The following is a 16,724-nucleotide window of genomic DNA, read 5'->3' as shown; positions in this document are numbered from 1 at the left end:
GATATATTTTAGATATGTTTCAACATGTTTAGGACGTAGTATTTAGTTGAAGTCGTAAATAAGAAAGTGGAGTGGGTGTTGTGTGGCGATTTAGATTCCGTATGCATTTTCCCAATTCATGCCCTTATATAGGTAAAAATTCACGTTGCCCTTATATAGGCATAGAAATCCAGTCCTTATTTAAGCATAAAATACGGGTAAGGCTACTTCCATCCATTCATCTGTCGCAACGATTTCTTGGAAAACCAGACTCTTAAGACGTTAGGGACCTCCCCTAGCTTGAATATTGATTTCTCCAATAATTTATTTATTATGCATCAACAACTATTCCTCAGGGGTTCATCCATGACGTTCATATGCCGGACTTTACGTCAAAGCTGGCATTCTCACTTTCAAGGTATAAATATACCTTCACCTGATATATCAAAGCACGTTGTGGTTCGGTGCAGTTCGACTACCTACTTGCACGACGCAGCTCGCTACAGCAAGTGCCGAAGGAAGCCAACTCTCCAGCTGACGCACTGATCAGAAGCTGTCCTCTGTCGAGAAATCCAGCTCCTTGCGGGGTGTTGGGAAATCGAGTCAGTGAAAGCGATACCAACCTCTCTCATTTAAAACTTTATAAATAAATAAATAAAAAGCATGCACGATTGACTGAGTAAAATAGTTATCTATTGTTTCCACGACTCTGAAGATACGTTTTATTCTTGGGAAACAAAGTTGTGATGTTTATGCGGTTGTCAGAAACTAATTCCTTCTTGTGTATTCAAGGAAGTTTCTAGCGACCTCTGAGCTAGCTGGCACTCACAATTAAGACATCGCCATAGCCATCCTGGACGGCTACAAGTTCACCCGAAAGGATTGTGTCAACCAAACCGGAGGAGGAATCGCCATCATCTACAGGAACACCATCGAAGTCACAACCAACTCCGAAGATGCCCTCACCACCGCCGAACACCTACACTTTCAGATCCACACCGACCCCAAGACCACCCTCAGAGGAACCCTCGTCTACAGACCCCCGGGCCCACGTACACAATTCAGTGAAGCCATCGCCGACTTAATCAGCACACATGCTCTTCCCTCATCACACTACATCCTCCTAGAGGACCTGAACTTCCACCTGGAGAACAACAATGACAACAACACCAGCACCCTGCTCGCCAACCTTGGACTGAAGCAACTGGTGAACACCCCCACCCACTTCGTAGGCCACGCGCTCGACCCCATCTTCTCTGCCAGCAACCACGTTGCCTTCAGCCACTCCACCGGACTACACTGGACCGACCACAGCTGCATCCACTTCACCTTTAAGAAGACCACATGCCACCACGGAACGTGATAAACAACTCCCTCGCGTCTGCCACCTTCCCAGAGAGCTGGAAGCACGCAGAGATCAACGCCCTATTGAAGAAACCCACAGCGGACCCTAAACACCTCAAAAACCTCCGCCCCATCTCATCTTGAGAGTCAACAAACAGCTGACCGCCTTCCTCGAGGCCAATGGATCCCTCGACCCATCCCAGTCCTGATTTGAAGCCAACCACAGCACCGAGACCACCCTCATCGCAGCCACCGACGACATCAGGACCCTACTCAACAACGGGGAAACTACCGCCTTCATCCTCCTAGACCTCTCAGCCGCCTTCGATACAGTCTACCATCTCACCCTAATAACCCGCCTCCACAACGCCGGGATCCAAGGTAAAGCCCGGACTGGATCACCTCGTTCCTCTCCGACAGAACCAGAGAGTCCTCCTCCCTCCCTTCCGCGGCCACCGAGATCATCTGCGGTGTACCCCAAGGCTCATCGCTCAGCCCAACCCTCTTCAATATCTATATGAGCCCCCTCGCCACCATCGCATGCAAACACAACCTCAACATCATCTCATACGCCGATGACACCCAACTGATACTCTGCCTCACCAAAGACCCAGCCACCGCCAAACTCAACCTTCATGAAGGAATGAAAAACGTCGCTGAATGGATGAAACTCAGCCGTCTGAAACTGAACTCAGACAAGACGGAGGTCCTCATCCTTGGACCATCCCCATCCGCCTGGGACGACTGGTGGCCCACAGAACTGAGCTCTGCACCAACACCCACTGACCACGCACGCAACCTGGGATTCATCCTGGACTCCTCTCTCACGGTGGCCAAGCAAGTCAACGCCATCTCATCTTCATGCTTCAACACCCTGCGCATGCTCCGTAAGATCTTACGGTGGATCCCTACCGGTACTAGAAAGACTGTCACCCAGGCCCTCGTCACCAGCCGACTGGACTACGGGAACGCCCTATACGCAGGAACCACAGCCAAACTTCAGAGAAGACTCCAACGCATACTGAACGCATCCGCACGACTCATCCTCGACATCCCCCGCCACAACCACATATCAGCCCACCTGAGAGACCTGCACTGGCTCCCCGTCAACAAAAGGATCGTGTTCAGACTCCTCACCAACGCACACAAAGCGCTCCACAACATAGGTCCCGAATACCTCAACAACTCGCCTCACGTTCTACACTCCAGCACGCAGACGTGGAACTCCCTCCCCGCCCACCTACGACTAACCCAGGACCACCTCACATTCAGGAAGCACCTCAAGTCAAGACCTGGCTCTTTAAACAGTAGCGGCACTCCCTCCTCCCCCCCCCCCCCCCCCAGCGCCTGGAGACCCTCACGGGTGAGTAGCGCGCTCTACAAATGTATTGATTGATAGTATATTCGATAGAGACATACTGACCTCAGTCCTGTGTCATATCTATAGGGTATATTATTCCAATGCGCAGAGCCTATTGGGAATATAGGAACTACACTATAGTACGCACACTTTCCTTTGGAGTTCTATGGTTTCAGTGCATAAGTTCTCAGTGGTCTCCTCTACCTCTTTGACTCTGGCGCTCATGGTTTTGAAATCAGCTCTGACCAAGGAGAGTTCGGACAAGACTGTGCTAATTTTGCCATCTAGATCCGTATATACCCTGTTCAGTGGTTAGTATGTCCTTAAGTGTGATCTCTGGATCGCTCTCTATGGGTGCGTCCTCTGCGTGTTCCTTGGGATGTTCGACTGAGTCCAGTTGACCTTTAGCATAGGCAAACTTCTCCTGTTTGGATTGGTGGAGATTACGCTGTCCACTGCCCCATCTTTACTCCTAGTGTTGTGTCGCACTATTTAAGTGATAACGTGCGGCAGTACTCGCCTCTGCCAGCCAAGAGGAATCTGCGTCCCTTGCGGCTTTTCGAGTACCCTTCCCCCAATCAAGAAGAAATGGTTGTTCCTTTAGTTACAACACCAGGCTCTGTTCTGCGCTGTAGCTTGTACCGTTTATGTATTACTGGTATCTCCTACTGTGCGTGCATGTAGTGCCAACACTCAGGCACCCTCCTGTTATCTCGGCCTGGCTCCCCGGAGAGAGCCCTGATATTACACCGCCGCCTCCCCAGCCGGGGCGCCCATTGCTCTGGTGCTTTTCTGCCTCAGTGAATCCGCATCAATCGCCCTTGTTACCTGTTGGCGCCGATCGCGCCCCAATGCCTGCTGTCCTGGGGCTCAGTGCCTCGTTTCTGGCTTTGCCGCGAGCCGCGCTTCCAACTGTCGGTAGGGGGGGGAGCGTGGGAGCCCCCAGGGGAGTCCGGCCGTGCCGGAGATCGGAGTTTTGGGCACCCCCATCCCAGCCAGCGCTCCCGTCGACCACCGGATGATCGGATCCAGGCTGGTCGTCTAGTCTCACTCGTTTGACGTGGGCGCTCTGTGTACTTAAGGGCCCGGCTTCCCTAACTCACGTAGGCCACTGCTTTGCCGCACGGTGGTGTGGCGGCGTGGATCACTTTTGGCCCAAGATGGGACCGTTGCTGCCTGCCTATTACGGTCTGATACTCGTTCCACCTCTTGGAGCCCAGCAGGAGATGTGGATTAGTGACAGGATTGTTCGGAACATCGGAAGGGGTCTTGGAGCTCCATTAGTCAGCATCCATTTCGTTTGGCTGCTAGCTATGCCCCCCTATGTCCAACATTTTAATTACAATGCACCCCGCCATATGGACTGTCTACGGCCTGCTTTAGGGGTTATATTTATGTAAGTAAATAGGAGTTTTAGGCTGGGCAAGGATGGTATTTTCCCAAGTGGAATTGGCAGTTTAAAACTTGCTGCAATGGCAGATGCGGGACATGTTTTAGGGGCTATACAAGTGGGTGGCACAATAAGTGCTGCAGGCTCACTGCTATCCTGTAATTCACCAGCCCTGGGCATCTGGTACGCCACTTTACTAAGGACTTACCAGTAAATTAAATATGCCAACAGTGCCAACTTAAGGATTTAGGGTTCCAGCAAGGCCAACTTCAGGGGCCCTTTTCCGGAACAGATTTGGGTTTTATTACCCATTTTCTTCTAATCCAAGCCCAATGATGCCAAACAATATTGAATAATACATAGTTGTGAGATAGAGAGAAATTTCACTTTCTCAAGGGGCCGTGGAAAGTGGGGGCCATGGCCAATTGCCCACTTTGCCCATGCCTTAAAACGTCTCTGTATGCCAATCAGGGGGAAGCCAATTTTACTGTTTTGGGAGAGAGCACAAGCACTTCAGCACTGGTGAGCACCGGTAAAGCGCTCGGAGTCCTAAGCCCAATATTAACGAATTCAGAAAAATTGAAAGGGTCAAGACAAAATGTTCAAGGGTGACCTTGCAGAGATGGCCAAGTCCAACACATATCCTGCAGTCCCATTGGCGCTTCCTACGATTTGTGGTGTTACAGATGCATTTTCAGTTCTCTGTGCTCCTCTTTGATCTCACCAGTGTCCCTCAGGTGTTCACAAGAGTGATGGTGTTGATATCAGCACATCTTCAGATGTGAGGGGTGACAGTCTTCTACCTCGACAAATAACTGTTGAAAGCTGTCTGCCCCAGGCAATTGTCAACCACCATCAATCAAACTCAGTGTGCTGTTCCTAACCAAATCTAGGGCAACACCAATCTTCAGGGCTTAATTTGCGCCAGTGTTTTCCAGTGCTTAGCACCAGTTCTTGTTAAACAGGGCAGGGGCTATTGAATTTTTCTCCCCTGTGTGATTGGCCCAGTTTTTATAAAAAAATAAATGTACCTACCTGTCCTGTGTCCGTCTCCTTCGAATGACCCACCAGGCACGTTAGTTATGTCAGTAGTGCACACCTGCCTTTCAAGCAGAATGTAATTTGCTCTTAGTTAATTATTACGGTTGAGGGTAGGCTGATGGTTGACCTTGGGCAAAGCAGGCTGGATCCTGGAAAGGTCAGGTCCCGATATCAAACTTAATGCAAAGTCATAATTAAAAAGTGCTTACCTGCTTACTGTTAACAGCTTTCATGTACTGACCTGAAAATTAGACTGAAACAAAAGCAGGCCACAAATTATTCATTTTGACTTGTCGTTTGAATTGCATGCTGATGGCCTGGGCCGGGGGCCCACCGAAACACATAATTTGCCAGAGGTCTACTGCTGCCAGTGCCACGGATGCTGCAGGTTACAGATGAGAGAGTAGAGCACTATAACTAGTCGCTATTAAGTAATCTAGAACAGATTTACTGTCGCTTGTCCTCATTGCCAATTTCTTTTGCAGCAAATAAATGTATAAGTTAACTGTCGACTCTATTTAAGCTCAGCACCTCATTTTTTATTTTTTTTATTTCTTTATTTGCATTTTGGTATTGCTGTTACAGAATTCACATGGTATATAGTACAAATTATATGATTAGATAAGACCGATGGAGTTTGCATATATATAAAGTAGTATCGTGCTGTGCTGTGTGAGAAGCGTGTTGTGACGGAAGTAATGCAGGGAAAGCCGTGGTGCAGAGTGTGTGTGCAAGACCGTGCTCTGTGTTCTGTGCTCGGACCTTAGAGCCGGAGCCCACTGCCTCGGAGCGCCTTGGAGATCAGAGTGGTGAATGGCTGCAGAGCCAGGTGCTCGGAGCAGGAATCTCAGAAACCCGGTGCCTTGGAGATCCATCGGCACTAGGCATAGGCGTGCCCTGACCCTCTGCACCAGCGTCTCACTAACCAGGACTGGTCAATGTGCGGGAGCGAGTGTAGCAGCCATAGCCAGCTGCTGGGAAGCGTGAGCCCCAGGTGCCGCGGAGGTGGCCCGGTCAGACCGGGTGCTCCTTGCAGTTCCCTGGCGCGAACACACTCAAGCCAGGTGTGCACCTCAAGCTGTTCCCCCTGCCACTGCCAGGAACCGCCAGGGACCAGTCTACGGGACCAGTAAAACTGAAGATAGCCACCCAGCGGCAGACAGCTGAAGTGCATGGTCCAAGCCCATCGAGAGCCCACAAAGGTATTGTAGCGTGATAATGCTGAGCCGGAGGGCGGTGCATAGAGCAGTGGTGGTGGTGAGGAGCTGTGAGAGTAGAGAAGGACTGTTGCTGACTCCCCCTCCCAGAGAGTCTTACCACCCAATTCCTTAACAGGAGCAGGAGCGCTAATTATAGTGGCCCAGAGAGAGCCCACAGGACAGCAATCTTCATCGCTAGCAGATTATACTATCGCAGGCACATCCAGCATCCAGCCAACAACAGCTATTAGTACAATTATTCTAACCTATGATGAAGTCCGGGAGAGTCAGGAAGGAACCAGCCAAAAATTATACAAAAAACTCAGGGTGGAGTCTGCCATTGAAACTACTGATATGGCGGCAGCCACATCACTGTTGGATTCAACACAACCTAGTGCCTTACTGGGATGTGGGCAACAGTCTTTCGACCAGCGCACGACCCCCGGCGGTACACCAGCCGCACAAATAATTACGGTAATGTTAACATCACCGGTCAGCTCTAACTCTCACGATCGCAAACACGGAATAACAGCACCCACAGTTGCTGTCACAAATAGGACGACTTTGAGAGACAATTTCAGAAACACCACCACAAATTAACTCGAGATTAAACAACCATAAATAAATGTCATATTCCTCCCAGACATGCTCGAAATCAGATTTGGCACTAATAAGGGTACAGACCATGGTGCATGATGAACCCAGTGGGCAAGGTTACAGCCCACCTTTAGACGGCTCCCCAGAAAAGGAAAAAGACCCCACAGTAAAAGTCGCCGAGGCAAGTTTATCACCGCAGGGATCCAATGAATTTGCCTATGACCTGCTAACTTCACATTTATACACTGTGCATGGCTCCTCCTCAATCACCATATCAAATGACGACTCCCCTCCTAAATCTAATCCAAACTCACCCTCATGCTTTTCCTTTAACTTACAAACCAACACAGATGACTCAGTTGGGAGTAAAAAAGTACCTAGCCCCCAAGCTGCACAATGGACTAGGTCACCCCAGGTAAAATCAAATTGCTGACCCAAACAACTTCTTTAGTCTCAGTTGATCAGTACAAACATAGGGACCCTTTGGGTGGTGATTGTAATGCTTGCCTTCTTCTAGACTTTTATCTTTTTTCAAGATTGATTCCAATAAGACCTTGGACCCTCCAGAAGGACGCCATTCGGCCAAACTAAATGTACTTTGGTCACAACTTCTGCAAACCCTTCAATCCACAGTGTCCGCATTATATTATCACACAGATAAACTAGACCTTCAAGTTGATCTACTAAACACACTTGCTGTGTACACTGCTGGGATAGATAAAAATTAGAAACCCTCAACATGTTGATTATAAAAGCACAATCCAACATCCAATTAGTACAAGCAGTATGTTGCTGCTCTCCAATAATTAAGAGCCTGTCCTCGCTTTCTCAATTTCTTTCAGCAATATTAACCAAAGTCAGGAAATTACATTTCTGTAGTAGGGGATCTCTGTGTATAGTCATAATCTAGTGAATAGTCCCGCCCATGTGCGTGGACCACGGAGCAATCAAAAATAATCTCTTACGGTGTCGAAAAATGCAGAACTGCACAGACACTTAAGAGAGAATTTAAAGACAGATAATGCAGCCTATATCCAAAGGCTACACTGTCCAGTACTTCAACTAGAAATTCCACCAAAAATCCACAAACAGCAAAGCCTGTCCAGATTTCCCTTGCTTCAACAGCAAAACCCCTCTGGAATGATAGAGAGGAAGACATGGACAGACAAGCCCCATTGGCTGCCATTATGTGGCTCAAAGCAGGATACTGTGCCTTTAAGAGAACCTTCCAGAACTTCACAGTATCCCAGAATGCACTGCAGGTCCCTTTTACTTTCAGGTATTTTTTCCGGCGCCTGCAAGCAGGACCCTGGAGCATTGAGCTCTCCCTTTTTCAAGGGTTTATTGGTGATTTTTTCACTTTTTCAAAGTTATTTGAGTACTTTTCTGAAGTACTTTGGTGTTTTTTCTTCCTGTTTGTCTTTTGGTGCACTCTTTGATTGTCAATATGCCTGCATTATTCGACAAATGTCCAGAGTGCTCCAGGAAGAAGGCCAAATCGGACCCACACGAGGTGTGTATCATCTGCCTTCCCCCTTCTCGTGTCCCAGAGGAGTGTGACATTTGTCAGGGCTTTTCTGGCAGGACCCTGAGGGATAGAATGAAGATCAGACTTCAGGGCCTGGAGGACAGGAGGCTGAAGGCACAAGGTGGGTCTGGAGACGCTTCCTTTGCCCATGCTGAGGCCTCTGGGGCGTTCCCCAAGGGCAGGACGACCAGCAAACGTCCCCATTCTCCGTCTGCGTCGATTGCACCAACCACGACGTCGAGAGGGATGACTGCAGTCTGTTCCTCGTCTCCCCAGGGCTCTGGGTCGAAGCGACGACGAGGGAACTGAACAGACCGTCGTCGAAGTCTCCGGTGACTATTTCGTCGTCGTCTTCATCGGCGTCGTCGTCAAGTATTCGACGTCGAGAGGCCCGGCGTCGGCGCTCGCCGTCGAGGCGAAACCGCCGTTCGCCGTCGGCGAAGAGGAGAAGGTCGTCGTCGAGGGGATCCTCGACGTCGAGGAGAAGATAGCCGTCTAGGCCACGGTCGCCGTCGAGGCACAGAAGGTCGCCGTCGAGGCGTAGAAGTTCGCCGTCGAGGCGTAGAAGGTCGCCGTCGAGGGGTAGGAGGTTGCCGTTGAGGCGAAGAAGGTCGCCGTCGAGGCGAAGGCGTTCGCCGTCGAGGGATAGGAGCTCGCCGTCAAGGAGACGAGGGTCGACGTCGAGGGGCCGACGCTCGCCGTCCGGTCGCCGTTCTTCGACGCCGAGAAGGCGCAGAAGGAGTTCTGGCGCCAGGAGTCGCTCTGGCAGGCGTCAAGTGCCTTTGGGGGGCTTTCCAAAGTCCCAGCCTAGCAAGGAGGGCGGGTCACTGGGCTCGGTGTACTCTGTTGTGTATACCCCTGCTAGGCCGAAGACAGTTACGCCTTTTCCTCCTCCATTAAGAGAGGACTTCCTCCGCGGGCTCCCACCCCGCCTCCATTTCCGCCACCTCCACCTCCTCCCTAACCTCTGCCTCAACCTCAACCTCAGTTGCCGGCTGACAACCCGCCTCCGAGGTCAGTCTCACTGCCACGGTATCCTACTCCTCCTAAGGGGACTCCTTGGCCGAAGGCCCCCAGCCAAGCCAACGTCGCCCGCCCCGGTGGAACCGGCAGGGTGACCGAAGCCGAGGAGGTCGCGATCCCGCTCGGGACGGAGGGGGAGATCGCGCAGTCGTCACAGATCCTCTACGAGGTCAAGACGGCGCCACAGGAGGCGCGGATCACGATCCCGGACGGACTCTTCCAGAACCAGGTCCTACTCCCCGACCTTGTCGGACTCCCCGGGACGAGAGTGTCTCCTGTGGATGACATCAGCACGTTCCAGGACTTTCTCCTGAGGGGTGCAGCAAAATTGGGAATCACGGTGACGGCTCCAACACCTACGATGTCCGTGATTTTTGAGACCCTTCACAAGAAGCATTTGTCTCGCCCTCTACTACCGCTCGTGCCAGGATTGGTAGAGCCGGCGGAGGAGCTGTTCCTCACGCCTGCAGTGACGAAAGCCGTTCCATCCCGTCTTCTTAAGAAGTACAGGGCCCCGGATTCCGACCCGGCTTTTCTGCGGGTTGACCCTGTTCCGGACTCCGTTATAGTGACGGCAGCCAGAAAACAACACTCCACCTCTCCGTCTTCTACCGTGCCTCCGGATAAGGAGAACTGATGGATGGACTCAGCTGGCAGGAAGGCCTGTGGGACGGCATCTACGACCATGAATGCCTCTAGCGATGCGGCCTTGCTGGGGCGGTATGATCGTGCCCTGTAGGAATCCCTCCAGCAGTTCACGGAACTCCTGCCACGTGATAAGAAGGAGGATTTCCTGGAGATCCTGAAGGAAGGGATGCTGGTTTCGAACCAGGTCATCAGCGCGGCTGCTGATGTCTTGCATTTGGCGGCTGTGAGAAGTTGGCCTGATGTGCAGTGCTCACTATTCTAGTGATCACTATATATCAGTCCAAACAACCCTTATTGATGATTGGTTGTAAGTCAACCTTATAGACCAGCTATCCTAGTAGCATGGATACGAGCAGTCTAAGGCTAAGACTCTAGAGGGCGTGTTAAGCCAGCTGTTTTACCATCACATTACCCCTTGAACACCCAGTGAAAGGACACCACACAAGTGTTATGAAAATAAACAATGTATTTATTAGAATCACAACAACCCTGTACTCTTTATGAGGACAGGGTGCTAAGCACACAACAAAACTCTTACGAAAATACTTTTAAGTTAGCACGTTACACAAATGCCCGAGGGGCACGAAAAACCATATACGCTAAAAGTGGAATGCGAATTACTAGCAGGTAAGTAACAGGTCTAATAGGCTTTGGAATCGCTAGGACTTAACTAGGGAATCGTTAGATTACTTCTAGGAGACCTAGGGGACTCGGGTGCAGAGTGTGCACTCTCACGCGGGATGCGGGACAAAGTCTATGGAGGCTAGTAAAGGCAAAGTTAGTGTTCACGGGCGAACCCGACCTGGTAGGGAGAAAACGACAGTGGATCCTGACCCTTGGATAGTGAGGCTATGCTGGGACACCGGAGTGCCGAAGTTACCTAGCCCAGGGGCTGCAGCTGCATAGGTCTGAAAAGACGTCGGGGATCTCGTTGCCGGACCAGGAGCCTGGAAGGAAGAAGTTGCTGGCAGGCGACCAGTGAAGGAAAGTTCGTTGGATCCAAGCCTGGATCGAGGAAGAAGAAACCTGAAAGCAGAGGGGACCAAGTTCTTGAATCACTAGCCAGTGATTAAGTGGGCACCAGGATGGCACCGGGCGAAGTCACCGCAGTCAGGTGAGTGGGCGCTGCTGGGCTCTGCAGTCTCTCGGACCAGGAGGCGTTGTCGGCGACCAGGATGGAGGTGCGAGCTGTCCCACGAAGGATGAAGTCGTTGGCGTCGAAGTTACCCAGGATTGGGCAACAAGCCTTGGCTAATTCAAGCCCACGCGGTGGACTTAAAATGGCGTCTTGAGTGGACCAGGAGGGTCCAGGGTGCTCCTCTTCGGGAAGGGAGCAAGGGCCAGTCTGGAGCAACCAGACCAGCAGCAGAAATGTCGTCGGGCGTCGTCAGGGAGGCCACAAGCCAACGGGCTAGTAGCCAAACAACGCGGTGAGCAGCGGAAAGCAGAAGGGCCCCACGCAGATCGTGGAGATGCTGGGGGGCTGCACTTCGGAGCTGGAGCTGCTCAGAGTCGGGGCTTCTCGGACCCCAAAGCACTCACCAGTAGATTACTCGGCGGGCTTGCTGGAAAGAAGTCGTGCAGTCTTGCAGATGGCCGGTCCCTTGAGGTCTCGTCGCACCCACGGTTCTCAGCTGGGCTGTAGAGGTGGGTAGAGGTCAGAGGTGCCAGGGAAGCCGGTTCTCGTCGAGCTGGGCAGTCGGATTCCGGAGGAAGGACTTACAGCAGACCGCAGTGTTCTTAGATGGTGCCTGCGGATGCAGGGTGACTACTCCTTAGTCACAAGGGAGAAATCTTAGGAAGAAGTCTTGAGTTCCTTTCGCAGAAAGTAGTTTCAGGATTCAAAGATGATCTGATCTGGAAGGGGGCCAGTCTCTACCTTTATCCTGTAAAAAGGGGCTGGCACGCGACTAAGTCCTGCCCTATGGGTGGGACTAGGAGGGGGGTGGTTACACCCACTTCCTTGGCGGGCTTTTCCCCAGCACAGGGTCTGGAGTGACCCTGGAACTGGTTCCAGCCGGCCTATGCACAGTGAGCACCGGGGTGCTACTTGCAGTCACCTTCCTCTAAAGCCCTGCCTACCTACAATACCCAAAACCCTGTCTGGGACGGTGCTGGCACCGCCCCTGGCAGGAAACCCTTTGTCCTTATCTCCTGCTCTGGGAGGACTCCCAGCAGCAGGAGGGCAGACTTGTGTCTCGGTGGCAGCATCCATTTTGTGAATGCTAAGGCTCTGTCTGACTTTTAACCGGGTTATAGGTTACATGCATGTCGTGTCCCTCTAGAAGGGTGGAATGCTAACCCCGTCGCCAGAATTGGCGAGGGGTTAGTATTCCAATTCGTATGACACCTTACTCGACATGTTTTGATAAAGCGATACCAGAGTTGGCACATAACCGCGAGGATTATAATGCACTTAAGAGTATATGGTATGCGATATCATGGAAACGGCTAAGGGATGGATCCCGAAAGCCGCAGACAGGCTCAGCTCATGCTAGAGCACCATCTCACACGATTCCCAGCACTCTGCCTTCAGGATTGTTAAGGCCTGCTATAGGAGTGACTGATAGGAGATCTGTGTGTCCATTTTTAGGGTTAGATATAGGTATACTATATCTAAAGCAAAGGGTGAGTACACCACCTTGCCCCAGCTGTCGTGCAGCCAGTTGTGTCAGTTTTAGTTAGTCAATCCAGGGGTGGCATAATACATGCTTCAGCCCCTGGGAGACTTCTGGGTGCACCTCAGCCCTGGGTACAGGGACTTGGAGAGGGCCCAGTGCCAATTCAGTACCTAAGTACAATTTGGATAGAGAGAACAGCTAGGCTGTGGGTCTGATTAGCAGGCCCACAGCCAGGGAAAGTCGTAAACCAGTGCAGCAAAAAGCAAAAATCTGGGTGATCATAGGATTGCAGACCCTACTCTCCTACAGCGGCCCACTGGTACTGCCATGGGATCAACCAGCGGCGCCATGCTTGGCTCAGGCTCACATCACTCAAGCCGGAAGCCCAGCAGCGAGTGGCCAATCTGCCCTTCTAGGGGGAAACCCTGTTAGGCAAACATGCGGATGATGAGATGGCCCCCATGAAGGCGGAGGCCGAGACTCTGACGGCTGTGGGCTTGGAGAAGCCCAAAGAAAAGAAGGCCTACCGCCTGTTCCAGAGACGGTTCGGTGCACAGGGCAGAGGGCGAGGATAGGCTTCGGGACAGCAGCAGCAACAACAGCAGCAGTTCCGGAGGCTCTTCCAGAAGCACCAGAAGGGTTGAGGAGGCCAACAGTCCTCTACAGCGAACAAAGGCCCGGCTGGGTCTCGACCCTGAGCGGTTACTTCCCCTACATCCGTTACCCGCTCCGTTTGGGGGAAGCGTTCAATTTTTTCTGGCAGAGTGGAGAACAATTACTCCGGACAAGTGGGTGCTGAATATTGTTTGCAATGGATACAGTCTTCGGTTCACCAGCCCGCCTCCTTCAATTCCACCGGTCAGCTTGCAGTTTCAACTGCACGAGCTCCAGGCGGAGGCCGATATCCTGTTAAGGAAAAGGGCGATAGAAGACGTACCTCTGTCTCAGAGAGGAAGAGGTCTGTACTCCCTGTTCTTTCTAGTTCGCAAGAAGGACAAGAACGAGTTCAGGCCCATTCTGGACTTGCGACAGGCAAACAAGTGGATTCGCAGAGAGAAGGTTCGCATGCTGTCGTTGCATCAGATTTATACTTAGCTGCAAACGGGAGACTGGCTGGGTGCTATTGACCTACAGGATGCGTACTTCCATGTGCCCATTGCGCACAAACACAGGGGATTCCTGCGATTCCAAGTCGGCGCCAATCATTATCAGTACACAGTACTGCCATTCGGGCTGAAGTCCGCGCCCAGGACATTTTCGAAGTGCATGGCAGTGGTAGCTGCACACCTGAGGAAGAACAAGGTGCTTGTCTACCCGTACCTGGACGATTGGTTGATCAAGCCCTCCTCCTTCTCGGAAGCTCAAGCGCACTTCCAGAAGACGTGCGTTCTCTTGAACAAGCTGGGGTTGCACATCAACATGTCCAAGTCTGTCCCGACTCCGGTCCAGTGCATACAGTACTTGGGAGCCTCCATCAATACGCTGTCAGCAAGCGTGACTCCTTCGGAGGAGCGACAATTATTACTCCTTCGGAAGGCTCAGGCTCTTATGACCGCTCCATCTACAACAGTGAGGACGGTGTCTTCTCTACTGGGGTCGATGGCCTCTTGTATCTTCCTCGCGCCACACGCACGGCTGCACATGAGACCATTGCAGGAGTGCTTGGAGGATCAGTGGGATCAGAGGAGAGGATCTTGGGACAACAAGACAAGTCTGTCTCTGCATGCTCTTCAGTCTCAGAAGTGGTGTTGTTCAGCGGAGAATCTCCTCAGAGGGGTTCCCTTCCACAAGGACATTCCCACGCAGACTATAGTGACGGATGCGTCGCTCACGGCTGGGAGGCGCACTCCGGAGACCTACAGATTCAAGCGACATGGTCCCCGACGGAGTCCACGTACCACATCAATTTCCTGGAACTCAGAGCTGTTCACGTGGCACTGAAGGCCTTTCAGCCGTCCTTCTGGACCAACTCTTTGCTTGTTCAAACGGACAATACGACCACGATGTATTACCTCAACAAGCAGGGGGGGGGTCGAGATCGCGCACTCTGTCGCAGAAGGAGCAGGCGATCTGGCACTGGCTTCTAGCCAGAGGACAGACGATAATGGCTACCCATCTACCAGGTGTGCAGAATGTTCAGGCAGACATGCTGAGCAGACTGATTCAGGAAAACCACGAATGGGTCATAAACGACGAAGTACTAGGAGAAGTCTTCGCAAGGTGGGGGACTCCAGACGTAGATCTGTTTGCCACCGCCGAAAACAGCAAATGCCGAGACTTCGCTTCCAGGTACTACCAGCCGGGGACGCTGGGGAATGCGTTATGGATCGATTGGTCGAACAGCTTTCTGTACGCTTTTCCACCCATTCCCCTGATTCCGGCGGTGCTCATCAAACTGTCCCAGTCCAGGGCGCGGATGATCCTGATTGCCCCGGAATGGCCCAGACAGTGGTGGTACACGGACCTGCTTCACCGGTCTCTCCTTCCTCACATATGGTTGCCCTGCAGGCCGGACCTTCTCACGAAGTTCGGGGGCAGATGATTCACCCCAACCTCTCGTCTTTGAGTTTGGCGGCATGGCTCCTGAGATAGTGCAATATGGCCATCTGAATCTACCAGAAGATTGCATGGACATACTGAAGGAGGCTAAGCGACCTTCCACTAGGACTTCTTATGCTTACAAGTGGAAGAGGTTTTGCATCTGGTGCAAGTCCAAGAACTATGACCCGACGACATGTAAGGAAGATGTCATCCTTCCATGTCTTCTACATCTGGCGCAATCTGGCCTTAATGTCCATTCCATTAAGGTTCATTTTTGGAAGGCTTGAAGAAAGTGTTCCCTCCTGTCCGGCTTCCTTCGCCAGATTAATGAAGGAGCCTTTTGAACCTATTCATAAGGCTTCGTTGCAGCACCTGTGTTGGAAGGCGGCGTTCCTCGTGGCCATTACATCGGCCTGCAGGGTGAGTGAAATTCAGGCATTGGGTTGCCAAGAACCTTATACTGTATTTCATGCTGCTAAGGTTGTTATGCGTACTCACCCTAAATTTCTTCCTAAAGTTATATCTGACTTTCATGTTGACCAGACCATAACTTTACCTACGTTTTTTCAGAATCCTTCCTTTCCAGCGGAAAGGTCCCTGCATTCCCTGGATGTCAGGAGGGTGTTGAAATTTTATCTGGATAAAACCAAAGATATTCGTAGGTCAGACAAATTGTTCATCAATTATGGATCAGTCAGCACGGGTCTTGCTACCTCTAAACAGTCCATCTCTAGGTGGATTGTGTCCTGTATACAATTGTGTTACCAAAAAGCTGGTAAGACCTTAGGGGGTAAACCTAAGGCTCATTCCACCAGGGGCAAAGCTGCCACGACTGCTTTGCTCCTTAATGTTCCAATTGCAGAGATCTGCAAGGCGGCCACTTGGAAGTTGGTCCATACCTTTGCTAAGCATTACTGCCTGGACACTGATGCCAGGGCAGACGCTCCGGTTGGGCAGGCTTCGCTGCGAAATCTGTTCACACAATAGTGGTGTTATTTCTCTTTACTTCTCCGCCGCTTTGGTGTGGGGATGGGGTTGCCATTCTATTCACTAGATTATGACTATACACAGAGATCCCCTACTACAGAAGGAGTAGTTTCTGTGAGAAGTTGGCCTGATATATGATGCTCACTAGTTCTAGTGATCACCTTGTATCAGTCCAAACAACCCTTATGGTGATTGGTTGTAAGTCAACCGTATAGACCAGCTATCCTAATGGTAGCATCGACAAAGCAGTCTTAGGCTAAACTCTTTTGGCATGTGAAGCCAGCTGTTTTACCACAATATAACCCCTTGAATATCAGATGAAAGGACACCACACAGGTTGTTATGAAAATAAACAATATATTTATTCATAACAAACACCTCTGAACTCTTTATGAGATCAGAGGGCTAAGCCAGTGACTACCGTGGAACCAGGATGGAACCAGGCGATGTTGGGTGCAAACAGGCG

General features: G+C 51.3%; 1 protein-coding gene across 3 annotated transcripts in view; it reads left to right on the top strand.

Annotated features, from left to right (window-relative positions):
- Positions 1-16,724, top strand: part of TDRD5 (tudor domain containing 5) — a 1,858,625-nt gene that overhangs the window by 635,322 nt on the left and 1,206,579 nt on the right. The gene's annotated exons all lie outside the window — the stretch shown is intronic.

Source organism: Lissotriton helveticus, chromosome 1_1 (genome assembly GCF_964261635.1).
Source record: "Lissotriton helveticus chromosome 1_1, aLisHel1.1, whole genome shotgun sequence".
NCBI classification, from domain to species: domain Eukaryota; kingdom Metazoa; phylum Chordata; class Amphibia; order Caudata; family Salamandridae; genus Lissotriton; species Lissotriton helveticus.
The sequence above is the reverse complement of the archived record's forward strand: the minus strand, read 5'-3'. Positions and strand labels throughout refer to the sequence as shown.